Source organism: Arachis ipaensis, chromosome B06 (genome assembly GCF_000816755.2).
Source record: "Arachis ipaensis cultivar K30076 chromosome B06, Araip1.1, whole genome shotgun sequence".
NCBI classification, from domain to species: domain Eukaryota; kingdom Viridiplantae; phylum Streptophyta; class Magnoliopsida; order Fabales; family Fabaceae; genus Arachis; species Arachis ipaensis.
This window is the reverse complement of record NC_029790.2, coordinates 108,856,115-108,864,685: the sequence shown is the minus strand read 5'-3', so window position 1 is coordinate 108,864,685 and position 8,571 is coordinate 108,856,115. Positions and strand designations below refer to the sequence as shown.

Genomic DNA, 8,571 nt, shown 5'->3' with positions numbered 1-8,571 from the left:
AAAACTCCATAATCAATTATTATCCGCCTGACTGAGATTTACAAGGTGACCATAGCTTGCTTCATACCAACAATCTCCGTGGGATTGACCCTTACTCACGTAAGGTTTATTACTTAGACGACCCAGTGCACTTGCTGGTTAGTTGTATTGAAGTTGTGACAAATTATGAATTGAGATTAGAGCACCAAGTTTTTGGAGCCATTACCAGAGATCACAATTTCGTACACCATGGCTCTCATAAAAGGATCACACCATGTAACCAAATTCTTGGAACATATTTATTTATACAACTATATAAAAATTAAATTTTTATTATTATTTGAAAAATTATTATCATCTATTGCTCCCAAGTAAAATTTTTTTCTTGTCTTTAATTAAAATATTTAGATTATTATGATATAGGCTCAGATGGGAACCCACGAACCCTAAGTCCCTAACGCGCAGTAGCCAAAGAATTCTTCAGTCTTCACCCTCGTCACTTGGTGCGAAATTTATAACCACAAACTAACTGGCAAGTGCACCGGGTCGTACCAAGTAGTACCTCAAGTGAATGAGGGTCGATCCCACGAAGATTGATGGATCAAGCAACAATGGTTAATTGATTGGCTTAGTTAGACAAACAGAAAGTGGTGTTTGAGAGTTCAATTGCATTAAACAGTAAATTCAGGAAATCAGAAAGCAAACAGTAAACAAGTTGGGAATGATATATGGAGAAACAGTTAAGGCTTCAGAGATATCTATTTTTCGGATTGACTTTTTTTACTAACTAATTTAATCATGCAAGATTCAATTCATGGCAAACTATATATGACTATGCCCTAATTCCTTATACCTTCTTAATCTACTCTAACTTTCATCAACCGCCAATTCCTTGGTCACTTAATTCCAATTAGAGGGTGAAGTTCAATTCTAGTTTATATGCCACAGAAACTCTAATTACAAAAATATAAAAGGATTATATGTCACGTATCCCGTTAAGTCCAGATAATTAGAAATTTAGGAGAATATATTTTCAAACTGTTGTTCAAGTAAAGAGCTTTTCCAAGTTATACAAGAACTCAATTAGAACAAGGGTCATACTTCCGTTCCACCCAAATTCATAAAATAAAGAACAAAAATAATTCATGAATTATAAATCAGTACATGAATTAAAATAGAAAAAATAATAGTATCAATCCATCCAATAGACAGAGCTCCTAACCTTATCAGTGGGGGGTTTAGTTGCTCATGGTTCAGAGAGAAAAACTAGGATTCTGGTAAATTGTAAATTGCAGAATGAGGTAGAAGAGAAGAGAGGCCGAAGAACTGATTCTTTTTCCTTTTACATCTAATTCTAATTAATGTAAAATATATTTTCTAAAACTAAAATAATATCTTTTCCTAATTGTAAATAAAATAAAAGTTGAATCAAAATTAATTTGATTGATCCGTGCAGGGCTTGAAGAGTGTGGGGACCATTGGATTCATTAAGCTCCACGCTGAACTTGGCTTTTTCCAAGTTCAATGTGGAAAAGGCAGCAAGTGCTTCAGCGTGTTCCTTTGAATCCTCCCAAGTTCAGCGTTGAGAAGGCAGCAAGTTCTTCCTTGGAAGTTCTCCAATCCATGCTGAACTTGGCAGGAACCAAGTTCAACATGGAGGATGCAGAGGTTGCTGGAGAAGAAATGTGAACTATTATATATCGTTGGAAAGTTCTGAAAGTTAACTTTCTAATGTCACTAGAATCACGTCAATTAGACCTCTGTAGCTCAAGTTATTCCAGTTTGAGTGCAAGGAGGTCAGGATTGACAGCATCATTCGCTTTCTCCCTTTTCTGCTACAAAACTCCGTCAAATCCCTCTGGATGCTACCTGAAATAAATAGAATTGTGCGCAACTCAAAGTAGCATCCATAGTAGCTAAAAGATATTTAAATTTTAATTTAACTTAGCAATTCAAGTGCAAATTCACAAGGAAAAGATAGATAAGATGCTCACGCATCACAACACCAAACTTGAATTGTTGCTTGTCCTCAAGCAACCAAAATACGTGCATGATTAAGACCTGAATTTTCATGAGAAGTGAGAGTTTAGTCATGCTCAAGTCTATTCTTAAAATGGGATTTATTCATTGTAACTCTGAACAGTTTTGGCATCTCACTCTCCTTTGAATCAGAGGAATGTCAGTGTCATTCGGAATTAGAATCCGGATCATATTATGAATTCTTTGATCTTTATACTCCAGTTTAATCATTGAACACAACAAAATTTACTTTAATTCTCTTTTCTTTGGTGCTTTGCACCTTGAGCCTAGCCGTGACTTTAAATGTTTTGTCTCAAGCTTTACTTGACACAGAAACACCACAAGCACTTGACTGGGGAACTATTTTTAAATTTTTATTTTTCTTTCAGTTACTCCCAGACAGTGTTGCTCAAAGCCTTTGGCATATTCTGTTGAATGCAATTGGTTGCCACTCTAAATACTCTTTCTCAAAGGTTACTTGAAACAAGAATATCACAAGCATATGACTAGGAAAATAACTCTTTGAGCTTTTGATTATTTCAGACCCCCTAGTCATTGATACTCAGAGCCTTGCACCTTGCTTTTATGCTTATTTTGCTGTCTCTTTTGCTTCAAGGATTAAATTTTTTGTTTATTTCAGAGAAGTCATAATAATTCTCTAAATCCCTCTTCCTCATACATTAACATCCCTTGATTCAAATTCAAATATGCACTATTTATGTCATTCATTCAGGCAAATAGTACCACCACATTTAAGTAAATAAGGTTAATCTTAAATATAAATTCACTCTTTTCATGCATTATATCATTTCTTTCTTTTCTTTTGATTTTCAAGCTCAGTGAGCAATACATGAGACACTCTTTTTCAGCATAAAAAGAAATCAAATAATAAAATAGACAGTAAATTAAACTAAAACCTAGGAATTGAAATAACAATTGATCATGCAGTAACAAAAATAGCAGAATACAGGAATATAACATAATACGAACAGGAGGAAATATAGAATGAAAGGAACTTAACCACCTCAGTTATCCTAGTGGCCATCTCATTCTTATGGCTGTACTCCTCCGTGGAAATGATTCGCCTCCTTTTGATGTCATTAAAATAAACAAAAAATCCACAAGCGAAGCGACAACACCAAACTTAAAAGTTTGCTTGTCCTCAAGCAAAGAAGAACTGAAAACAGAGAGGGACATAAAAAGACAGACGGAGGAGTAAAAACAAATATTAGTATAAGAAAATAGAATAATAAAAGGACAAGAAAGATTAAAATAATTAAAACATATATAGATATTTTTATTTTATTTTATAGTTTGTGATTTTTTTAATTTTATTTAGATATAGAGAATTATTTATTTATTGATTTATTTATATATATATATAAATAAAAGGGGGGAAGGGGGATAATGTATATATACGTAGATAGGGGGTTCAGGGGTTGGTGGGGCATGGGTAGTTGTTAGGTGTGAAAAGGAGGGGAATCTCTGAATGATATTTGGGAAGGATGTGGTAATTGAATTGGAGATTTGGTTGAGATATGTGGATTGGCGCTGAACCAGAAGAAAGGTAAGTTCAGCGTCACCTGCTTTGTGTGTGGAATGCATGCTTCACGCTGAGCTTGGTGGATACCACGTTCAGCGCCAACGCTCTCTTTTTTTTTTTTTTTGGATATTCCCACGCTGAATTTGAAAAAGGCCAAGTTCAACGTGGGAATGGCAGTGGCAACTCTCACTTGGTACGCATGCATCCACGCTGAACTTAGGAAATTCCAAGTTCAGCGTGGAGTCTGGCCCTGATTCACATTAATGACGTCTTTCCAAGTTCAGCGTGGACTTTGCAGTAAAAACTCCCTCTTTGCACGCTTCTAACTACGCTGAACTTGAAAAATCCCAAGTTCAGCGTAGAACTGGCAGAGACTTCCTTCCAAATTACACGCACATGCCACGCTGAACTTGGAAAATCCTAAGTTCAGCGTGGAACTGGCAGAATCAACCTCCTCTAGAGTGTTCAGAAATTTTTCTAAGTGTCCGGTTCTTATTTTAAAATTTCTGCATGATCAAAACACAAGTAAAACAACGAAAAATAGTAGAAACTCAATAAAAATCAAACAAGTAATATAATCAACGTAACGGAAAAATAACTAAAGATACGAAATCATCGGGTTGCCTCCCGACAAGCACTTCTTTACCGTCACTAGCTTGACGGTCAGCTCCTCTAAGGAGGAGGATCATAGGGGCTCAGCTCTTCACCCCTTACTTTGAACTTTTTTCCTGTGTCTCCATAAAGTAGCTCAATATGCTCCAGAGAGAGGATTCTATTTACTGTATAAATCTACACTGGATTGCTAGTCAACACCACTTTCATTCCTGGGGAGAAATCTTCAGTGGGGATCTTTTTGTTTCTCCATCCCCTGGGTACTTTCTTCTTTTTGGAAATCTCCTCCTTGGTGGATGATGCATTCCCAACACCAAACTTAGGTTTGATGTCAGGGATAAGTTTGTTGATTGTCACCAAGGGAGGTTTGAGCTGCAGATTTTGTGGTGCATCACCAGGTGGATTTTTGAAGGTTTGGATCAATAAGTTCAGTCTGTATGCACCTCTCTTCTTCACCTGCTGAATGTATATCTTTGAAGACATGAAAGACCAGTTGCTCATTGTGCACTCTAAGTACTAATTCACCTTCTTCCACATCAATTAGAGCTCTCCCAGTGGCTAGGAATGGTCTTCTTAGGATTATAGAGGCATTCTCATCCTCTCCCGGTCAAGAATCACAAAATCTACTGGGAGGAAGAACTTACCCACTTTGACCAATACATTCTCCATTAATCCATATGCAGGCTTTATAGATTTGTCTGCCATCTGTAATGCTATCCTTGTGGGTTGTGTCTCTTGGATTTGCAGCTTCTTCATCACAGACAAGGGCATTAAATTGATGCTTGCTCCCAGATCACATAACGCTTTCTCAAAGATTGTGCTTTCAATGGTGCATGGAATTTGAAAGCTCCCTGGATCCGGCATCTTCCTTGGCAAGTTATTCTGAATGATGGCACTACATTTGATCACCCGATGTTCGGACCTGAGTCTGCACCTAACGAATGGACCGGCCTCTCATTCGTCTTCGAGAAGGTTCGCATCCTTGACGAGGAGCACCGTGTTTCTCGCGGTTAGAAGTTCCTCAATGGGTTTGCCAGAGAATATTGTAGGATGGTGGATATGAGTGGTGAGGATCACAACCGTTACGCCGCCGGTTTACAGTTCATTACTTATACTGTTGGAAGGATTCTTGAAGGGTTGATGCTGGAGTCGATGCCGATTAATATGAAAGGGTACCAAAGTTTGTTGGGATTAGTAGAGAACACTGTTGAGGATAGCTTTGATTTGTATTATGGTTTGTTCATGTTTAATAAGAATTCTTTGGAGGTGCTGGAGAAGTTTGATTTGGCGTTTGGGGATCTCAAGAAACAGCTCATTGCACGGATGCATCACGTGGTCAGGAATCAGTTGATGGAGAACGGTAAAAGGTTGCAGCAGCTAGATAGAAGTAACAACCATGCACTGCTTTGGTGAGCTCATAATGGATATACATTGTTGCATTCTAGGTATTTGATATTTGATACTTGAAAAAAAGTCTCAGGACTTTTTGCTACATTGTGTGAATATTTGTGATTAATGTTTTAGAGAGTGTTTGTGTTTGTTGATATTGAGAGCATGCAACTTAATCATTTTGAATTCGGAAGATTTTGTTCTTGTGATGGAAAAAAGGTTAGTACATAATAATGATTAATGAGCAATGATACTAATAATGCAGATCCAATGATGTTGCTCTGCTAAGTGGTTTCACTTCAAACAATTCTAGTCCGTCTGATGATAACACAAAGCTCAAGATTGCAATAGTTGGTTTTGGAAACTTTGGTCAGTTCCTTGCGAAAACTATAGTTAGTCAAGCTCATGGGGTCTTGGCGTATTCTAGATCAGACTACTCTAATGTGGCTGGGAGTTGGGGTTTTGTATTTTAGTGACACAGATGATATTTTTGAGCAGCATATATCCAAAAGTGATCTTACTCTGCACTTCCATCCTTTCGACAGTTAAAGTTCTTAAATCATTACCTTTCCAAAGGTTGAAGAGAAGTACATTGTTTGCTGATGTATTATCCGTCAAAGAGTTCCCTAGAAACCTCTTCCTTCAACACTTGCTTCCTGATTTTGATGTTCTCTGCACACATCCCATGTTTGGGCTGCAGAGTGGAAAGAATGGCTGCAAAAAACTTCCTCTTGTTTATGAAAAAGTTAGAATTAGGAACGAAGAATCAAGAATATTGCGATGTTATGGGTTTCTTGACATTTTTGCTAGTGAAGGACTACAGATGGTTGAAATGTCTTGTGCAAAACATGATTGGCATGTAGCTGGATCCCAGTTTGTTACACACACAACAGGAAGATTTTTAGAAAAACTAGGGTTAGAGACAACACCAATCAACACAAAGGGTTATGAAACTTTGTTGAGTTTAGCGGAAAATATCGAGGGGGATAGTTTTGATCTGTAACATGATTTATTCTTGTATAATTTAAATGCCAAAGAGCAACTAGAAAGATTAGATTTGGCTTTTAATCATTGAAGAAGCAGCCTTTTAGTCGATTGCATAGTATCTACCAAACGCAGCTATTTAAAAATGAAGAACAGGTCTTTGCTTTGCCAGAGAGGTCTATGTTGCCAAAGAAATCTGAAGAACAGATCCTCCTTGAGCTCCTCCTTTTCGATTTCGATGTCCTCTACACTCACTCGATGTTTGGACTTGAGTCGGCATTTGAAGGATGGACCGACCTCCCATTCGTCTTTGAGAAGGTTCGTATCATCGACGAGGAGCACTGTGTTTCTTACTGTGCAAAGTTCCTCAATGCGTTTGCAAAAGAAGGTTGCAGGATGGTGGAAATGAGTTGCGAGGATCAAGACTATTACGCTGCCGGTTCGTAGTTCATTACGCATACCGGTGGAAGGATTCTTGAAGGGTTGATGCCGGAGTCAACGCCAATTAATACGAACTTCCTTGCCCTCCATCGCGTAGCCACTGTTCGAACTTCAAAGCCACTGTCCTGAACTTCGTCGCAACCTCCTGCCTCATCACGCAGCCACTGTCCTGCCGGCGCCAGCTCCTTGAACTCTGTCGCAACCTCCTAAGCCTAAACACAAACCAAACGACTTCGTCTAGATCAATTTTCTGAAATTCGGCCACGACTAACCACTCAGAACCGCCACTGAAACAACCATGCTCTCCATTGCAACCCTCAACCCTTCAACCTCTTTCAATCACTCCCCAGATTACACTGTCCACCGTATCCTCAACTGTCACTCTCTCCTCCCGTCCACATTCTCACTACCGTCCAACTCGAATCCCTATTGCTCTTCCTCCACCTACAGACCACTATGCGTGTGCACTATCGACGCCGCTCAACTCTTCGACTACAAGTCCAAGCTCGGCAAGGAGTTCACTATCTCCAAGCGCCTCAAGATTGCAATTGTCGACTTCGGCAACTTCGGCCTTGCCGCCACATTAGTCCGCCAGGGCCACACCGTCCTTGCCCACTCCTGCTCCGACCACTCCGCCACAGCCATAAAGCTTGGCGTATCGTTCGTCCAAAACCCCGATGACTAATGTGAGGAGCATCCCGAAGTGATACTCCTCTGCTCCTTTCTAATCTAAACGGGGTGATGCGTGAGCATCTTTCCTATATTTTCCTAGTGAATTTGTACCTAAATTGTTGAATTTAATTAAGAATTAATTATATTTTAGCCACTATGGATGCTATTTTGAGTTTTGTGCAATTTTATTTATTTTAGGTAGCATTCGGATGGATTTGATGAAGTTTCTGCAGAGAAAGGGAAGAAGCCAAGGAGATGACCAGCGAATACCGGACGCATGGCTCACGCGACCGCGCGAAATAGAGGAAATCGCAATGACGCGATCGCGTGCCTGACGCAAACGCGTGGACTGGAATCTGCACAAATGACGCGAACGCGTGGACGACGCGGACGCGTTACATGCGCCACATGCAAAAAACGCAGAAAAATGCTGGGGGCGATTTTTGGACTGTTTTAACCCAGTTTTCAGCCCAGAAAATACAGATTAGAAGCTGCAGAATGGACAAATCAAGTGGTTCCCATCCATCCATTGAAGACTTGTTAATTAATTCGAATTTAAATTCAAATCTTAAATTAGGAAAAGATATTATTTTAAGTTTAATTTTAAATATTAGATTTTAAATTTATTAGGATTAGATATAAAAAGGGATCTGATGCCATCAGATTGGAACTCTGTACATTTTTACCTGAATCCTTATTTTCTCTTTTAACCATGAGCAACTAAACCTCCAATGTTAAGGTTAGGAGCTCTGTCTATTGTATGGATTGATATTATTATTTTCCTATTTTAATTCATGTTTTGATTTATATTTAAATAATTGTTTTCGTTCTTCATTTTATGAATTTGGGTGGAACGGAAGTATGACCCATGTTCTAATTGAGTTCTTGTATAACTTGGAAAAGCTCTTTACTTGAACAACAGCTTGAAAACA

At 38.6% G+C, this 8,571-nt stretch overlaps 1 pseudogene; it reads left to right on the top strand.

Moving 5' to 3' along the window:
- The window catches only part of LOC107647235, a 30,342-nt pseudogene that overhangs the window by 14,896 nt on the left and 6,875 nt on the right, over positions 1–8,571 (top strand).